This window comes from Emys orbicularis, chromosome 7 (assembly GCF_028017835.1).
Source record: "Emys orbicularis isolate rEmyOrb1 chromosome 7, rEmyOrb1.hap1, whole genome shotgun sequence".
Lineage (NCBI taxonomy): Eukaryota > Metazoa > Chordata > Testudines > Emydidae > Emys > Emys orbicularis.
This window is the reverse complement of record NC_088689.1, coordinates 12,182,751-12,201,918: the sequence shown is the minus strand read 5'-3', so window position 1 is coordinate 12,201,918 and position 19,168 is coordinate 12,182,751. Positions and strand designations below refer to the sequence as shown.

Below are 19,168 nucleotides of genomic sequence, written 5' to 3'. Positions count from 1 at the left end.
ATTCCTATGTTCCTAATACATTTTGTATACTTTTTAGGCCCCGATTCTGCCCAACACTGAAGTCAATGGGCTTACTTATAGTTAGGTATCAGAGGGGTAGCCGTGTTAGTCTGGATCTGTAAAAAGTGACAAAGAGTCCTGTGGCACCTTATAGACTAACAGACGTATTGGAGCATAAGCTTTCGTGGGTGAATACCCACTTCGTCAGATGCATGCGATCTGACGAAGTGGGTATTCACCCACGAAAGCTTATGCTACAATACGTCTGTTAGTCTATAAGGTGCCACAGGACTCTTTGTCGCTTTTTATAGTTAGGTGTACACTTAAGTAGTTTGCTGAAGCGGGGCCTTAGTTTTCATGAGTGCACGTTGGGACTGTGAGATCATATAAACCAATAACGCCGTAAAGGGGTCTGAGATACTCAACAGCAATAATAAATAATGCAGTAAAGGAGTACTAAGAAGATACTAAGGCTTGGTCTACGCTACCAACTTACGACAGTGTAACTGCGTCACTCAGGGGTGTAGATTTTCCACACCCCGAGCAACAGCGTTACACTGATCTAACCCCCAGTGCAGACAGCCCTGTGTTGCCAGGAGAGCTCCTCCCATACCTACTGCCTCTCCAGGAGGTGGCTAAACTACACTGACAGGAGAAGCAATCCTGTAGCGCTGTAAATGTAGCCAAGCCCTGCGAGGGAGTTGTGGTTCCTCCTCCCTCCACAAGGCACTGGAGCCTGAAACAGGTGCCAGTGGGAGGCATCCCCCAGTCGGATTCGTGCCGCAGTTCATCATCATCGTCGGCCTTTGCTAGCTCCAGGGCTTGTGACTAAGAGAGGGGGAAGTGCAATGCAAAAAGGTGGGGCAGGGAAACAGGAGAACCCTTTCCACCCCCCCCCCCGCACTGTCAACAAGCTTCTCCCCGGCTGCAAGGGCCACTCCGGCCAGGCCCACGGCGGGCAGGGCGCCAGCGCGAGCCCCGCCTCCCGGCCGGCGGAGGCGGGTTGGCTGTCTGCGGCAGCCATCTTTGTTGATGTGTCAGCTCTTAGCTGCGCTCGGGAGCTGCCGCAGGAGGAGGAGGAGGAAAAAGGGGGGGACCCCGCCGCAGCCATGGAGGAGCTGCCGCCGCTGCTGCCGCCCTGGCTCCCACCCTCCTAACCAGCTGGTAAGAGGCCGCTGGCTGGGGATGGGGAGGCTTTCCAGTCAAACTCGGGAGGCTTTGGTAATAATCAATGGGCTTGAGGCACGGAGGGTTGAAATGTAGGTTGGCTCGGGGCATTTCAGTCCCCTGTCTCCCTCCCCAGCTCTCCGTAGGGTGCCGGCCCTGCCTGATCGCTACACCCCCGTTATGCTCGCTTCGCTAGTTCCCCTCCCTGGTTTGCTGCTGGAGAGTTTCAGTCCCTGATGTTTAGGGCACTATTCCCCCTCCTAACTCCCTTTCAGGAAGTGTTCACTGGGGATGCCTGGGGTGGGCAAGGGAGACAGGATCATACTGATGTGTTATGGTTGTCCAGCTTCTCTTGGCTAAGGATCTCGCAACACTTTATTAACGGGCTGGTTATTGAAGTTCCCCTCTGCCTGGGAGTTAGGGAAACCTTACTATAGCTCATCTCAATTAATTGGCCTCTTACAGTTGGTATGGCTACTTCCACCTTTTCATGTTCTCTGTATGTATACATATCTTCTTGCTGTATGTTCCAGTCTATGCATCCGATGAAGTAAGCTCTAGCCCACGAAAGCTTATGCTCAAATAAATTTGTTAGTCTCTAAGGTGCCACAAGTACTCCTGTTCTTCTTACTATAGCAACTGATCCAGGGACGCATACAAATAGAGGTCACGCAGTGACTGAGGAAGAGAGAACCTAGGAGTCCTGACTTTCTTGCTAGTCAGCATTCTAGAGATGCCTCTGTATACGTTCTTGAATAGGATCGTCACCGATGATGCTGGTGTGCAGCTGTCTACTGGGTTGTCTCACAGTTTCGTACTTTTATTCCCTTCTCCAATGTATCTAAAGTTATTAGGTAATAAACCCCTAAGGAGCTTTGATGTTTCTCTAAATACTGGTTTCAGAGTAGCAGCCGTGTTAGTCTGTATCCGCAAAAATAACAGGAGTACTTGTGGCACCTTAGAGACTAACAAATTTATTAGAGCATAAGCTTTCGTGGGCTACAACCCACTTCTTCGGATGGATTTCTCTAAATACTGAGAGCCAGAGCTGCCCCTAAATGTGCATTGAAAACTGATCATAAAATGGCAAGATTTAATTATTGCTTTAATAATAATAATAAATTATAAACTGGTTATTCTGTACAGTGGAAACTACAGCAGACAAAATTTACTTTGGGCTTTTGTGTGTGGTCTTTTCAATTGCTAGTTGCTATGAGATTTCAATGAATCTGTTGCAAAGGAATCCAGGTAGCTGTAGTTGGAGTGACATCCGTAACTTGTGGCCTGTGGGGGAGAGGGTCAAGTTTAGGAGAGGGAAAAAAGCAAAATGAAGTTGAATACAAGGAGGTTAAAGTCCTGACTAGGCAGCTTCATACCATTTCCTCATTCAGAAGCTTTAAAATGTATAGCTCCTGCTGTGTATTGTCTGCTTTTTTCCCCCCTCATATTTGTTTTTTTTCCTCTGTGGAAAATGTTGATTATATTTTTACTGTCCTAATGCATCAAGTGTACAAAGCCTTCCCATTGTTTCTGCATTTGGTGCTTCTATTATACAATTGCAGTTTTTGTGGTAAAACTATGTGAAGGCTATGGGATAGCTGACATGAAGGGATTTTTTTTTAACCTTGCAGGATTATTGCAGTACAATATGTATTTTCCGCTTTTACTTATAAGATCTGTCTGAAGTTCCAGGTTTAAAAATGGGAGGTTTTACTGCAACACAGGCGGGGAAAAATTCTGTTTGCATAGTTCCATATTTTTAGCTCTGATCCTGAGAAAGCAATCTACACAGGTGGACCCTTTAAACCCACACAGAGTTCCAGTAACCTCAGAGACATTGTGAAGACCTGGGCAGGTTGCTTTGAGGGATTGATTTTACACATGAAGATCCCAATCTGCCCTTTTGTTTATTTTTAATACAGTATGCTTATTTTTGTTGTCTTGTTTACTTTTTCTTCTAGTAAAATTTCCTTTATGAAAGGTAAAATAATACAGTATAATACTAATAATGCAGCACTCATTACAAAAATCCCAGAGTGCTTCATAATATCAAATTTACAGATGCTAACTTTAAAGGAACATTATCCAGGTGAAATCTAGTTGGCTTTATAAAAATAAAGAATTTTAAAAAGTAGTTTTATTTCCTTTGAGTCTTCCCTGCTAACTTCTGGAATAGAATACAGTCACATTTTCCTGCTTTATTTTAAAAAACAATGTATATTTCTGTGCTGTTGCTCTTTGGAAGACCCTCATGAACAGGGGAAACTGATAAACTGACTATACAGGGGGAACAGTGAAACTGGCTATACAGAAGTGTGGACAAGTGTGCACTCAGTAGTTGCTTTTAAAATGTAAAATCTCATGCGCTCGTGGGAATTAGGATCATGTTTTCTTTCATAGGTTCTTATAGTTCCTAACTCCTGGGAGCACATGAGATTTATATTTTAAAAGCGAATATTGTGTGCCCACTATACTACTCATCTTTAACAGACCTCTGTTAATGAATTTACCTTTAAAGCTTATTCACTCATCTGGGTCTCCTGAGCACTGATATTTTGGTCCCATCCGCACTTTTAAAAGTTTGCAGGGGGACCTTGTTATAATATAGTAATGCTCCAGCACAGTTAACACATGAGTCTGACTGATCAGTATATATGGAACAGTACCATATTTCAACTGTTCTGTAACTTTGGACTTGCAGGGTTGTAGCAACTTTCGGAGACTCCTTTAATTAAAAACCCATTTTAGTACACACTGGCTCAACCCATGACTTAATCCAGTGGTTTTCAACCTGGGAGTCTGCAGACCATGTCTAAGATTTCCAAAGGGGTCTGCACCTCCGTTCAAAATTTTTTAGGGGTCTGTAAATGAAAAAAGGTTGAAAACCACTGACTTAGCCAACTCAGGATGCTACAGTGTTGTAACTAGCAATGGTGGGGGGGAGCTCTCACCTAGACAGGTTACTAGGGGTTAATTGGCACTTCAACAAGCGAGTCATCCACCCCTGCCCAGAGCAGGTCTGGATGACATGGTAGCTAAAATGCTGCTACTGCAGCAAGGCTACACTAGGGCTGTTGCCAGTGAAGCTGCACTGGTTTCAGACATGGGTGGCTGAACAGTATAGAAAAGACCAGATTTGGTTAGGAATGTGTCAGTTTAGCTAGGAGGGTGCTAGGTCTTTTCTACACTGGGAAAATTAAGAAATATGTTTCTGCACTGCTGCAACTCCCCCAATGAAGGATTATTTATCTGATTGTCCCTCCCCGCCCTTTTGTATGCAAGCCCTTAGAGCTTAAAGGCTGTTTTCAAACCCTGTTTAAAGATTACTGTTTTTGGGCCCTGGGCCAGTCCCCTTTCTAGGATTGTAGGATTTCTCCCCCTCTCCCCCCCCCCCCCACCCGACAATTATGAATAGATCCACTTTGACCATCACATGTACACTAACCTTGGAACCAGATAGACTAAATATTAACAGACTCTGGTTGCCCAGTGACTTGCATTGTAATTGTAACAAATCCAGCCCCAATGGTAAACCTAAACATGTTCAAGTTTATCTTCAGGTTGAGCTGTGATTGGTTTCACTGCCAAAACATCAGTCAGATCACAATATGATGCCTTTGCAAGATATGGGGAAAAACTCAGAGGTACGTCAAAGGAATCATGTAAAAAATATACACTAAGGTAATGCACAAGTGACACAAGCAAAGAAAACCCGGTTAAAGGAGCATATCTTGTTTTCCAATTCCTTTAGAATGAGTCATAGTGCTTTGAAGATATACAGTACTGAGTTTTGCACCTCAGCACTGAAATGGAGCAACCTGCAACCATTAAAATATATATAGGATTAAAAACAATTAAATAAAAATGATAGTCTGATACTCTCAATTTCCTTGCTTTTATGTACGCTGCCAGTCTACCCTTATCCTTTCCATCTGTTGAAGCTTAGTGCTCCTAGCACAGTGAGGCCTTGTCTACACAGAGAGCTGTGTCAACTTATATTATTGTGTTTAGCGCACTGTTACAGCCTTAATATACAGTAGACTTTTCCATTCCTGTTACAAACAGAATTGTGCCCTGACCATGGTTACAATCCTCTTTGACTTTCCCTGTGTAGACAGGCAGCCTGTAACACAGTTTGGCTCTACCTCCATGAGCCAAGTAAGTGATGTTTGGAGTAACTATGATTAGGACCAGTGTCTTACAGTAGCAATTTTTGAGAAATCTCCCACTTTTGCCCTACCACTGAAGGGAATGCTAGTGTAGACAGAGCTCAGGTGGTTTTACTGCCATGTTGCCTAGACCTGCACTGTCTAAATAGTAATAATGGTAATAAACTACTTATCTCAATCAAACAGGGAAATAGAAAGTTATACTATATTAAGTAAAGACCTTTAAAACACAGATATTAAACATGGTTTAGATCAAGCCAAACCATGTTAGAAACCATCTTATCTGTAATCCTGTTGAGCCATGTTTGAGTTGAGCTCAAGCACTTTTCCTTAATGGTGCTTAAATACATGTATACCAGTGCGGAGAGGCGCATTCTACTCCTGTTCCGTGCATGGAATATATCATTCGTATCTTATTTAGTACACAGAACTAAACTACAACTTTATTTTACATGGTGTCTTTCATACAGACTCTGCTCTGAAACAATGGGATGGAACTTAGTACAGGATTGCTGGCTTTATGTTGGAAATCAGCAAGCAAAGTGAACGCTGCCAAGTGGTACAATAATATGATCAAACTAGCTGTCCTGGAAAGAATTGCATGAAGCGCAAGAGGCGTCAGAAACAATTCTTTATTTTAAACACACAGGTTCTCAGACTGCTGTTCGTGGACCAGTGACTGGTAGCTAGTTGATAACAGGGTGATGTCTCTGTATCTTGTTTCGAGCTTTGAAATTCCATTAAAACATCACTAAAATACATTAAGGACTTTTCCCCATATTATCCTTCTGTGTGAGCAATCGCTCTAATTGCCACAGGGATGTTACACAATTAGGGCTAGGAATAAGTGGTCAGTGCAGTTTTTGAGTGAGCAGGGGAAGTGGTCCATGTGGTTATAAATGGGAAAGAATAATCAGGGGAAATTCTGCGCCAAAAAATAAAAATTCTGCGCACAATACAGTATTTTAAAATTTTGCATATTTTATTTGTCAAAATAACACTCTATAATCACTCCAGTTTCAATTTATTTAAAAATAAAGTCAGCAACTATGTAACAATACAGACACACAAAAAATTGTCCCCCAGGAGTAGAGAGTTAAAGAAACCCATATAACAACCCAGTTCCTGGTTCTCTGCCACCTGTCCCCCGGAGTCTAGCTGGGGGGCCAGACAATTGCACCCCTCTTGCCTCAGAGTCCAGCGGTGGGGTCCCACCCCACTCACCCCCCCCAAAGCCCACCTGTAGGCCCCTTCTCCCCAGCCCAGATACTTGCATGCACCCCCTACACCCCTAGAGCCCAGGGAGCCAGAGGGAGAACAGTCTGATGCTGGGTCCCAGGCTTGTGTGCAGATTCCTGCATGCTGCCTCCTTCCTTCAGGGCGTGTCAGGAACTGCAGCTGCCCAGAACCCTTGCAGCTCTTACCCCGTCCCTCTGGCAGTGTCTTCTATTTGTGAACTGGGGAGCTGGGTGCTGGCCAGGTCCAATGGCCCCTAGTGGCAGCCATCCCGCCAGCAGCTCATTTCCGGGGGCGGGGGGAGTAAATTCTACACAGAACATTAATTTCTGTGCAAATTCTGCATTGTGCAGTGGCACAGAATTCCCCCAGCAGTACAAGAAGGAGTGCATGAGACTCTCTATATTATTAAGCTGTCCATGCTACAAAATGACTGGTCTGTCTAGAGCTTTATGATTTAATGAAGTTCTCAGTCAGAAATGGGTGGCTCAATCATATCTATAATAAAAATATTGTGCATTATTAGGTTAGCATATTTTATTATCTCTAGTATGTTTGGAGTTCATTATATTTTCTATAGAGCTCACTATTGTGATATCATTGGTAGCTGCATAATTTGGGTCACAGCAACTGATCTGCACTAGCAGTATTACTGAGTAGGGTTTTGTGCTTGTTTTATAAAGGGCAGAAGTGTGGGGGAGGGGGGGGAATCTTGAACCTACAAGGGAAATTTTAGACTGACAGAACATAATTTCCCCAAGATGACAATTGGCTAGAACCCTAGGAATCTGTACTGCTAAAAAGCAGTTACTACTTTTACTTAGATACTTAGGTATCTCTCTGGAATCATTCATCTATCTTACCAACCAAAATCAGTGTTGAGACTGGGGCAGATGCAAAAGTGCATGATTTTGCTGCTGAAAACGTGCAGAAAATTGAGCCATCGCACTGATGGGAGTTGCTGGCCAGTCTAAATGCAGAGTTTGTTGGTATGATAGTTAACAAGGTTAGGGCAGGTCTTCACTACGGGGGGGGGGGGGGGGGTCGATTTAAGATACGCAAATTCAGCTACGCGAATAGCATAGCTGAATTCGACGTATCGCAGCCGACTTACCCCGCTGTAAGGACGGTGGCAAAATCGACCTCCGCGGCTTCCCGTTGACGGCGCTTACTCCCACCTCCGCTGGTGGAGTAAGAGCGTCGATTCGGGGATCGATTGTCGCGTCCCGACGAGACGCGATAATTCGATCCCCGAGAGGTCGATTTCTACCCGCCGATTCAGGCGGGTAGTGTAGACCTAGCCTTACTGAAGACAAAAGCCAGTCTAACTTTTGAGAAGCCAGTTGGCAATCGAGCAAAACTCTCCTTGACTCTGACTGTCAATTTGCTTACACTTCTGTAACCTCATTGCTATTTGGTGTCTATCACCGCTACCACCACAATGATGCCTATACAAGTCACTGACTCAATTCCATCTTACCTGAAAGTATCCCTTTTTACTCCCCTCTTCTTGACTATTGCACAGTCCTTTGCCCTGGCCTCTCTGAGTCCCATCTCTCCAGATTCCACCTGCCCTTTCACATGTACCAAAACCCCTCATGATTATATGAGCATCATCCTCAAACAGTACCCACTGGCCCAATATTTATTTAAGGATCTGATTCCAACCCTCCCTTTGTTGTTAAAATCCTCCATAGACTTGTGGTAACTGACTTCATGGACCTTTGTTTCTTCTTTGAACTTCTAGCAGCAGTCTCTTCTCTGTCAATCTGCACATGCTCTGACCATAATTGTCAACTCTATAGCATGCAATATATATAAACTAGCAACAAGCATATTAGAGAGAGAATAAAATATGCTAACCTAATAATGCACAATATTAATTATAGCCATAACTGATGGACCTGTATGAGAGGCTGCTCCTCTGTATTTCTAGTCACGTAGAACACAATTTCTTTATTTCTCCAGTTAATTGATTCCCCATCTCCTTATGAATCTTGGTTAAAAACACATTTTTCTCCCTTGCCTTTACCACTTAAATTCTCTCTCAATTACCTCTGGTAGTATTGTTTAATTCAATAAAGTGTGTTGAGATGCAGCTTGTATGAAAGACACCATGCAAATTAAAGATGTGATGCATTATTGACTTGGAAATAGAACAGGAAATCTAGTTGTCTTGATCTATGCAATGAACATAAAACAGTAACTGAAGATATCCTGTTCTATTAAAAAACAAACCCACCCCCACCCCCAACTGGTGGAACTACTGAAGTACAAAGATGTGTTCAGTCCTTTTACTTTCAGCTGAGTGAATGCTTTGAGATTTGGGTAATAATGTAGCTGTCTTATAGTCTAGCTGCAAGAGCTCTCTGTTCAATTTTAATTGTTAGACTGTAGTACGTGTACAGTACATGTGTCATAAAGCCTGCTCTGATGACAAATGCATATCTATACATTTCATAGACACTGATTGGACATGCTGACCTGTTTCTTTTCCTAATTGATTATAGTTAGTGACCTTGACCCAGGAGACCCATGGTTTTAAATTAAAGTTTGATTTTTTTTTTTACCACAAATCACATAATTATATAAAAATTCAGAATATTTTGTAGTATCAAATCATTAATCCTTTAATACTACCCTAGTGTAAAACTACTACTGTGTGATGAAGTGTAGACCATGCCACATCGCATCAACATCATGTGGGTTTGTTTTTCTAATAGTAACTAAGTACACCTCTACCCCGATATAACGCCACCCGATATAACATGAATTCGGATATAACGCGGTAAAGCAGTGCTCCGGGGGGGCAGGGCTGCGCTGCGCACTCCGGTGGATCAAATAAAGTTCGATATAACGTGGTTTCACCTATCATGCGGTAAGATTTTTTGGCTCCCGAGGACAGTGTTATATCGAGGTAGCGGTGTACAATAGATTGAATTAGTAACAAAGTGACAGTTGTAATTACAAGTTTCCTTGTTTCTATCAGTTGTCAGATCCTTGATATGTATTTTAATGCAGTTTTTGTGTATTGTAGTAGAGTAACTTTTTAAAAGATAGTGGAAAATATATTTTTAATTTTACAGTAGCCTTTCTAAGGTGTTGATAACAGGATAGTGTAAAGGACATGGAATGATATTCGGTACTATGGTATTACTAGGAGAAAATTTCTACATATCTGAACAGTTATGGGCTTGCTAATAATACTTAGTGCTGTTAATGAAGGTCTTTGCACATAATTATTTCCAGTCATATTTTGAATTTTCTAGCTACTGTGTATGTTCATCATCAAATTCTAAACAATCTTATACACTTTGAATACTTTCCATCCAATTAATCTTAACAATTAACACTTCCCCCTCCCCAATAAACAAATCCTTCACCCTATTCTATATTAGGCCTGGTCTACACTGGGGGTGGGGTGGGGGGGAGGAGAGGGGAATCGATCTAAGTTATGCAACTTCAGCTATGTGAATAATGTCGGTGTCTTCACCGCGGTGAGTCAACTGCTGCCGCTCCTCCGTTGACTCTGCCTGCGCCTCACGGCGGTGGAGTACAGGAGTCGACGGAAGAGTGCTCAAGGGTTGATTTATTGCGTCTAGATTAGACGCGATAAATCGATCCTTGCTGGATCGATCGCTACAAAGACTAAATTATCTTGTCATTTGTTCATATTTCCATTTGGAGTAGGGGGGTTGATTAAATCGGTTGTACTCAAGATTTTTATTGCTCAAAATCCTTGAACATAGAAACAGCTTTATAAATAAATTATCCCATAGATACTTATATGCAGCTTTTATTTTTGGAGGAGTTGGAAACTACATTGATAGGTTTTCCTGGTGATGGAAGCTGTAGTGTAGACAGGTCGTAGGAGTTGGATGATCTGATGTGGTAAATACTTGAACCCTGTCTACCCTGCAACATCCACTCTAGATTGTATTGCAGCAGAAAAATGCTTACAAATGTTCCCAGTGTAACTAAGATCACTGTTGTTTCATTAGCTTTAACAATTGTTTCCTTGGCAGAAAAGTGCTTTGATGTAGGGGGCCCATTTGTGCAGATCGTCTTAGTAGGCCTCAATCCTGCATCAGAATGGAAGAAACGAGTGACGCTGGCAAATGATAGGGGAAAAAGAAGGTGGGAGGAAAGTAAAGGGTTAGTTATAGCAATAAGACCAGTTACTCAGTTTAGGCATGTGCACACCTTAATGGGACAAAAAAGAATTCATAAAATAATTTATAACCGGCTCTTGTTGCAGACATCACAGTAAAGAATAATTTTAAGGAGAGTTTGCAGGTTCATATAGACTTATAAAACTGACGTATTTTAACATGCGTTTTGGAGAATTAAGTCAGTAAATGTACAGATAAATTATTTTCTTAGTGGAACAATATCTTGATAATATTCAAAGTGCAGCTTGCAGACATAGATAAACTACATTCCATTTTAACAAAAAGAGGTTGAATTTCAGCTGAGGATGCATTTGGAATCTTGTGGCCTGACTTTCAGAGGTACCGAGCAACCATAACACACTGTGAAGTCAATGGGAGCACCGGGTGCGTAGTACTTTTGAAAATCAGGCCACTTAGTTCTTTTCTCTAATTAACAAAGGTGACGTTGTTTTGTTTATAACAGGTGGAGCAGAATAAGTCAAACACATCTGGTATGCTTTACAGCAATCCTCAATTTGTGGGTGGAGTTCGTTCTCTCTCTTTTTTTTTTTTTTTTTTTCATTTGGATTAGGAAATTGTCCTGCAACACCATATGACTGTAACCATGAGTTTTCAAAGTAAGTGCAGTAATGCATGCAATTTACTCATGGAAAAAGAAGTCATATTGCTTATATTTGCTAATGGAAGAGTCAGGAAAAGCCATGGATTCTTGTTGGACCAGTTGCCCACAGCTGATGAGTTCCTGTAAGAGTGAAACCAGTGACAATTGGTTTCAACTGCTTTGAAGGGTGTACTAGTCCTGCAGTACTGTGTCAGAAGCAACGACGCTGGAAAAATATTGAGAAAAGTATTTTAAAGTGTGGTGAACTGTACCATAGCCTACACATAATGCAGCTGATTTTCCTTCTTGATTCAAGTTTGCCATCTGGCTTCAGGACCAGCTTCTGTAAGTCCCATCCAAAGCAGAATTGTACCATTAATTTTACATCACAAGCCTGCCTTAAAGAATGAGTAACTTTAATTTTTGTTGGTGTGTTACTTGATTACCAAATATATCTAATAAAAGAAATCATGCAACCCACGCTCCAAGAGGGACTCTGGCTTCTGTTCTTCAGCTCAGTAAGGCTAGGTCTAGGCTAGAATTTCTTTATATTTCCTTCTACCACTGTTGCAGCTCTGCCAGTAATAATAACAGCTGGAAGCACTAGCAAGGACCAGGCACATGTCTTTTAACCACCTTCTTGTCTAACCACTAAAGGCTGATGATATACTTTTTGTACCTTATCCCAGTAGCTTGTTTTCTAAAAGTGTTTTATGCGATAACTACATCCATGCTGGGGAGGAGAGGGAGGAGGGCTTGTACCAGTTTAAGTGCACTGGTGTACTTAAAGTGGTACAACTCGTGTGGTTAGAGAATTGTGCTCTGGATTCAGCTTCGACAGTCTTTGAATGATATGCAGGTCCCATGCACCTAATATCTTTGAGTACCATTCATGATTCACGTAAGCAGCATGAAGATGCTATTCTTTCCCTGCTGGCGATTTGGGGAAAGGTGAATAACAATAACCTTATTATTGGGTGCTGCTGGCCATGTGTGCTGATGGGCAGTCTGCCTGAGTGAGTGTTATGCAGACCAAATGAGCATTACTGGAGTTGGAGGAGCAAATGGACCTGACTTTATGGGGTTCCTTTCACAGAAAGGAGAGAGAGTCTGCACCACGTAGAACAGACAACCAGTTCTTTGCTGTGGGGAAGACAGGCTGCCCCACAACCCTGGCCACTAATAATAGAGAAAGAGAAGAAAAAGTAGATCTTTTTTCCACTCATCAGTAGGAGGTAGAGGAAGAGAAAAACAGAGGGGTAACCCCCCCCATTTTTTCCAGATGCCAGTAGAGAGGAAGGACCCTACCAACCAGGAGGGAGAGAAGATGAATAGTCCCCTCTCCCGGTGACCAGCAGAGCAAGCTACACATTAATTTACTTTTATTTATTTTATGTGCAATTCAGGTTTAAAAAAAAACTCTTATAGTCTGTCCTCTAATTTCTGAGCTCGTGGGGTTGGCAATATGGAGGATTAGTGGAAGTTGCAGAGCATTTGAAGGATTACTGCTTAGAGGTGTTTGCTTCTGTATTTTATGATGAATTTTAAGGGAATTGACCTTGACAAAATGCAACCTTTAAAAGTCACAGTAACAGTACTGGAAGATTTCTACGTTGTTGGTCAACACAGATTTTGAGAAGGGACCATGAATATAAACAAAGGATCTAAATAGTTTAAGGACTTTGCTGTTTAAAATTGGAGGGTATAAATTAGTCCCTCTGAAGAAATCTTAAGGTAAGGTCTGATCTATGCACAGTTTTTGTACCACTTTAACTATTTTGGTTAGGGGTATGAAATAGTTATCAGTACAACCCCTAATGTAGATGCAGGTATTCCTTTACAGAGCATCTTTATACTGATATGATTTTATCCCTGCTGGGGGGAGTTGTACCACTTTAACCACACATAGTTAAAGCAGTACAATTTGTATTTAGACAAGGCCTAAGCGTTTCACATGAAAACCATAAACCGTCTGCTTTATTGCCATATCTAGAGTGAATAGAATATATGGAAGGGTTGCAGGGGAATGGCGTCTGTTTCCTGAGGAGTAGAACATACCTCTTACAGGAAGTGAAATAGTAATCTTGATATCTTCACATCTCCAGAGTTTGAAAGCATATTGTATTTTAGCTGACCTGTGTTCTGAAATCTGTATGGTCGTTGCATGATGGGCTAATACGTTTGGTGACAAAGAATTAAAAATAATCCTTACTTTACCATTGCAAGTTAAAGTTGAATCTCTCACAGGCTAGTATGCCATGCATTATTTTGGTTCTAGAATAATAAATTAATCAGAAGTTTAATTTGAAAACATGTTAAAACAAATGCTATCTGCATCATCTAGTCTTCAGTGAGTGAATTTCCTTAAGCTTATTATTATTTTCTGCAGACTTGAAAAATAGTTTTTAGTTCAGGTACTGACATTTAACATGTGATCACAGATACTTTCCTCGTGTAGTAATTCAGCATGATAAACGTATTACTATGATCCGTCACATGGTTGTGCAAGCATATAACTTACTCTTGTGCTCTTCCTTGTTATTTTGTAGTGAAAAATTAAATCATATTAAAAAATCAGTGTCTGACAGACATTGTATAAAAAAACCACCAAATCCTTTGCTTATTACATTTCTTAAAGTGAAGTTAACAGGGTGCTGTATAGTTGGTTGTCAGTTTGCAAGAGTATGGGAGTGAACCTTGGATAAGAACCAAAGTTGAATAATTACCATGGGGTAGATGAGACATAAACGGATAAACAAGTTAAGGGCTTGATTCTGCAGCCCAGTAGGGCTACCAACATGAGAGACTTTGCAGATCGGGTCCATACTGTGCGGATCAAGCCCCTACTGTATTAAATTATTCCAATAAATATATTAAACTTTTTTTAAAAAAATTCCCAAGTGGATTTGAGGGCACTTCAATCTCAGCAAAAGTGCTCTGGGTCAGACAAAAGACTAGCAGAAAAATAAATATTTTTACTTAAGTATTTTCTAAATCGACACCTTCAACTTGAAATGACATTGTCTGAAATTTTATACTTGGTAAAGGCGGTGGTCCTGCAAATGCAGAGATGCTTAACTTTAAAGATATTGATAGTCTAGTTAACTGTGGAAGCAGGGCCATAGTTAACAACACACCTGTAAGATTATTGACACTGAAAGACACTAGCAAAACAGTTTCAGTTTGTGCATTTCACAGTATCTTGTGTATCATCAGCTTCAGTGTTTTCCCATTTATATAGTCAGTTTCTTGCTTGCTGAAAAACCCTTTAACTTTTTTTAAAGGAAACTTAAAAAAATATTGAGCATACACTCTGCAAAAGGCAAAAAAAGCATTATTTAAATATTCATTTCCAAAATATTTAAGTTGACAGTTTTCCAGCTTTAAAAGTTTTCCAGCTGAAGATCAAAAGGTGACCCTAAGATTTTAAACCAGTTTACTCTGAATATTGTGTCAAATGCTGAATCTTAAGAGGCTATGTAAGTGGTAATCATAACATTAGTCTGTATTTTTATGATCCAATTTAAAAGGAAATAATGAAAAACAAGGTTCCTCTTCATCAACCTTCAGAGCAGAATTAATAATACACATCCATCAGCTTTCTAAGACCTTGTCATTGGCTAGATCCATCTTCCCTTCACCCACTTCCAGGTCTGCTTTTCCCCTAACATTCCTACAGCAGAGTGTGTCATGCACGCCAAAAAAGTGTTACTCATTTTAGCAGGCAATACAGAACTTATAAACGTAGGTATGATTCTTGTCTCGTGGGTGTGCACTGCTGTGTATATTGAAAAATTCAGTCCTGCACACACTTGTGTAGTAGAAATTCATATAGACCCATTTATCAGAAAACACGTCAATGAAATACAGGACTCAGTATAAACCCCTAAACTGCTAAATCTAAACCATGAGATTAAACCAAATTAGTACCTCTTTTCCTCCCCTTGCTTCCCACTCTTTGTACCCACAAGGAGTTCAGATGTCATTGTCCTCCTTGCTGCCCTCACTATGTTGCTCCTGCTGGCACATGTTACGTTGGAAGATAATACCTGGGATTACTATCAGTAACAAAAATTGTCACATTCTTGCCTGGCCATCCTCTGGTACTAACAAAACAAAAAAACTACATGTCTCCCACCTGCTGCTGAAACTGCAGTTTTACTGCCTCAAAGTACTAAGGCAATATTTAAAACATATCTGAATTGTGCTGCCCTGCAAAATTAAATTTTAAAGTTTTGGAAATACCATCAAGTGGCAGAGGAAAAATATTTGCAAGTCATCTCTGGTGCATGCAAAAGATGTTGTAGCATCCCCACGAAAGTAATAGTTTGCAACGCTGAGTTAGTAGTGTTACCAACCCTCTCAGTGGTTTTTTTACCTTAAAGCTCAAGCTCCTGGAATCATGTGATTATGAGATTCTCTGCTTTCATTTATACAAAATAAGCCAGTTTCTAGTCCTTATGCTTGGAGAGAAAAGCTTTCAATGTGAACCCTAAAATCTCAAAAACCAGAAAGCAAAATAGAAACTTAAAAATGATTAAATCATGATTTTGAAGGCCTGACTTTTATGGTTTTTGACTGCTTGGATTTGGGAATACAGAGTTAGTACTTATGGCTGTGCTATCGTCTGTCAGTATGATGGAGAGAGGGGTGTTTTACTCCTATGCAAATCTTATTCATTCTCTCTCTTGTCCTGTGCCAAACTGGTGACTATTACCTTATCAGCAGGGCTATGGTTTTGAAGTGGAAGACTTAGACTTGTCCGCACTCCACGTACCACCTATTTTATTTTATTGTAATTAGTGTCTGAAACTCTCATCTGGTCTGTTTACATCAAGTCTGGTTGAACTCTGTCCATGCAATGGTCTTCCCCTTCTCCCCCCACTGTGCAGCCCCTTTGAAAACCACATTTGTGTATCTCCACCATCCATGCTGCTTAACCCTGTATGGGCTGCAGCACAGAGGCAAAGGTGCTGGGAGGATATGCCTGGAAAGCGAAATGTTGAGACAATGCACTTTGGAATGCCCTACCCTGTAGAGAGCTGGGAGGAAGGAGAACTGGTCATACTAGTGGTACAGGCATGCTTGGAGGGTTCTGCTGGAGCACCGAAGTGTCATGGGCTAGTTACAATATCTAGGTATCTGGCAAAGTCAAAACATGGTTAGCTGCCATGGTTACTAATAGACTATTAATCATGTCGTGTGCTGACGCCAACTAGAGATTAACCACGCCACTTGCTCACACAATATATAAATAAATGCCACCTCTATCGCGGTCGATAAAATATTTTATCTTGTCATAAGTTTGTGTCAGTGTTCTGTTTTTCCATAACTACGCTGACATCTGACAACCTACATTAGGGCACAGTAGACAGCATCATAGATATTAGCCAAAATGTCAGGTTTGATTTAAGAAAACTGCTACTGCTAGGCTAAGTTTTATTGAAATTGCACAAGCTGCATCATTACCAACACACTTCAGTTGACAAAATGGTGACTCTCTCTTACCTTAATTTATAAGACCTGTAGCAAGCAATTGCTTGAATAATTGAAAGAGTATCTGGTGCATTCTGCCGTATACATGTTCAAATATGTTGCTTTGTTCTATTCATTTGCAAAAGCTATTTTACATAAATATCAAAATAGAGCTGGGATGGCCATCCATGCTTATGTAAACATATTGGATGGAAATTTCTGATATGAATCTCAGCAGTGAAATGGTGAAAAATGTTGGCATTTGTTTCTATTTAAATGTTAGCAGTTGAAATGAAAAAATTAGTTACCACATCCTATTGAGATGGATGAATTTCAGCCCCACTCCTGTCCCAAAGTCAGTCTGTTTATAAACTTAAAGGGATCGCATTTCAAACATGAAGATTCAGTACAGTCTTCACTATCAGGAAGACTAGAAACATTCTTATTTTTTAATAAGTTATGTTTTGGGAAACAAATTTGCAGGAAACCCTAAAACGTCAGAATTTGCTGTTTTTTTTTTCTCCTTTAGCATGTTTGTGTTTGTCTCTGTATAGTTTCCCTATATGTTTAATTGTTGTGAAACATCCACGGTACCCATGGTTATCATTACTCCTGGGGGAATTCTGCGCCACTGCGCATGTGCAGAATTTATGTCCCCTGCATTTTTCTCTGCTTCCCCGCAGAAAATGACTTTCTGATGGGGAAGCAAAGGGAAGCTACAAGAGTGATCATACAACCCTTCCCAGCAGTATGTTTCGGGTGACCAGGGCAGCCAGCAAAGAGGTAAATCAGTTTGGGGCAGGAGGCAGGACTGGGGAAGACCCGGCTGGTAGCTCTTATCCTGCGCCGTGCTCATCTGCTAGTCCTGGCTGGGTTGGGGAGGACGGGACTTCCTCTTTCCCTGCACGGCATCTGTTACTGTGTCAGACCCACCCCCAGATTTCTCCCCCGGCTGTAGGAAGCTCTGCAAACTGCCTCCCTCTCCCCGCACTTCCTACACCCATCGCTCCTCAGCTGCAGGTGGAGGGATCACTGTACAGGGAGCTGCTCCCCCATCCGCCCAACCCCCATGCATCCAGACTCCCTCATACCCAGACCCTCCTGCTGAGCCTCACTCCCCCCACACCCAGAACACCCCCAACAAACCCCACTCCTGCTGCACCTGGATCACCCCAACAAGCCAGCTGGATCCCCACCCTACCAAGCCCCAACCAGCTGCACCTGGATCCCCACCCCACTGAGCCCCATTCCACCAGCATCTGGACCCCCCCACTGAGCTTCCCACACCCAAACCCCCACCTGCTGAGCCCCAGCCACCTTCACTTGGACTCCCTTGCAGAGTCCAATTACCATTGCACCCAGAACCCCCCAACAAGTCCCTGTGCATCCAGATCCCCCCCCCCACATCCAGATCGCCCACACCCAGATTGCCCCACACAGAACCCTCTCAACCTACACCTGGATCCCCCCCACACTAAGCCCCTCCACACTTGGATCCTGCCTGCCCATGCCTGGTGCACCTGGCATCGAGGGGCAGGGCCCTGGGGTGTTTCTGGGGCAGTCCTTGCACTGTGTCAGGGTTGGGTGCAGCCTCACCGCTGAGTCTGTGTCCCAGGGGGAGCTGCACGGTGATCTCCCACCTCTGCGCAGCCAGTGTCCTGTGCTCCCTAATGCTATGCTGCAGCCTCCACATTTATTTGACAAATAAAATATGCAGAATTTTGAAATACTATGTGCAGAATTTTAATTTTTTTGGTGCAGAATGCCCTCAGGAGCATACCATGAGGCATAGAATAGGAGACCAAAGTTATGTGCCAAGGTGGTGGTATTTGTTGCTCTTATAAACAAAATGGATATTATTAGTCTCTCTCTTGCTTCCATTTTTTTGTAAAATAAGGACACAGACTAATGTTAAGAGAAAGTGACCCCATCAAGAGAATGAGAATCTAGAGAACCAGTGTGTGTCACAGGAAGGCTGTAGTAGCTGGAGAGTGGGTATTACTTGTTAAAGCATAGTGCTGTTTTCACATGAGGGGTGCGTGTGTGTGTGCGCACGCATGTGGACCCTGCAAGTGTGTGCTGAATGCACTAAATAGCAGGTGTCATTAGGAACACAAATTATTCTAAACCTTTTCTGTTATTTTTTCATAACTAAATGCAAAGTTTAAAAGCAAGAAAATAAAATAACAAAAATGGAAAGGAAATTCAGTTTGAACCGACACTAAATTCAAAAAAATTTCAGTGAAATGAAGAAGTTGACAAATTTCAGGACATACTAAATGGTTTGTTTGACCCGAAATGAAAAATCAAATAAAATGAGGGGTTAGATTCACTGCCAGTGCTTTGGG

The 19,168-nt window shown here is 41.9% G+C and overlaps 1 protein-coding gene across 1 annotated transcript in view; it reads left to right on the top strand.

Annotated features, from left to right (window-relative positions):
• Nucleotides 1–1,034: 1,034 nt before the first annotated feature.
• CCDC186 (coiled-coil domain containing 186) overlaps nt 1,035–19,168 on the top strand; it is a 51,685-nt gene continuing 33,551 nt past the window's right edge. Inside the window, exon 1 of the mRNA XM_065407727.1 lies at nt 1,035–1,164. The gene's annotated coding sequence lies outside the window, so the exon portion shown is untranslated. The remainder of the gene's footprint in view (nt 1,165–19,168) is intronic.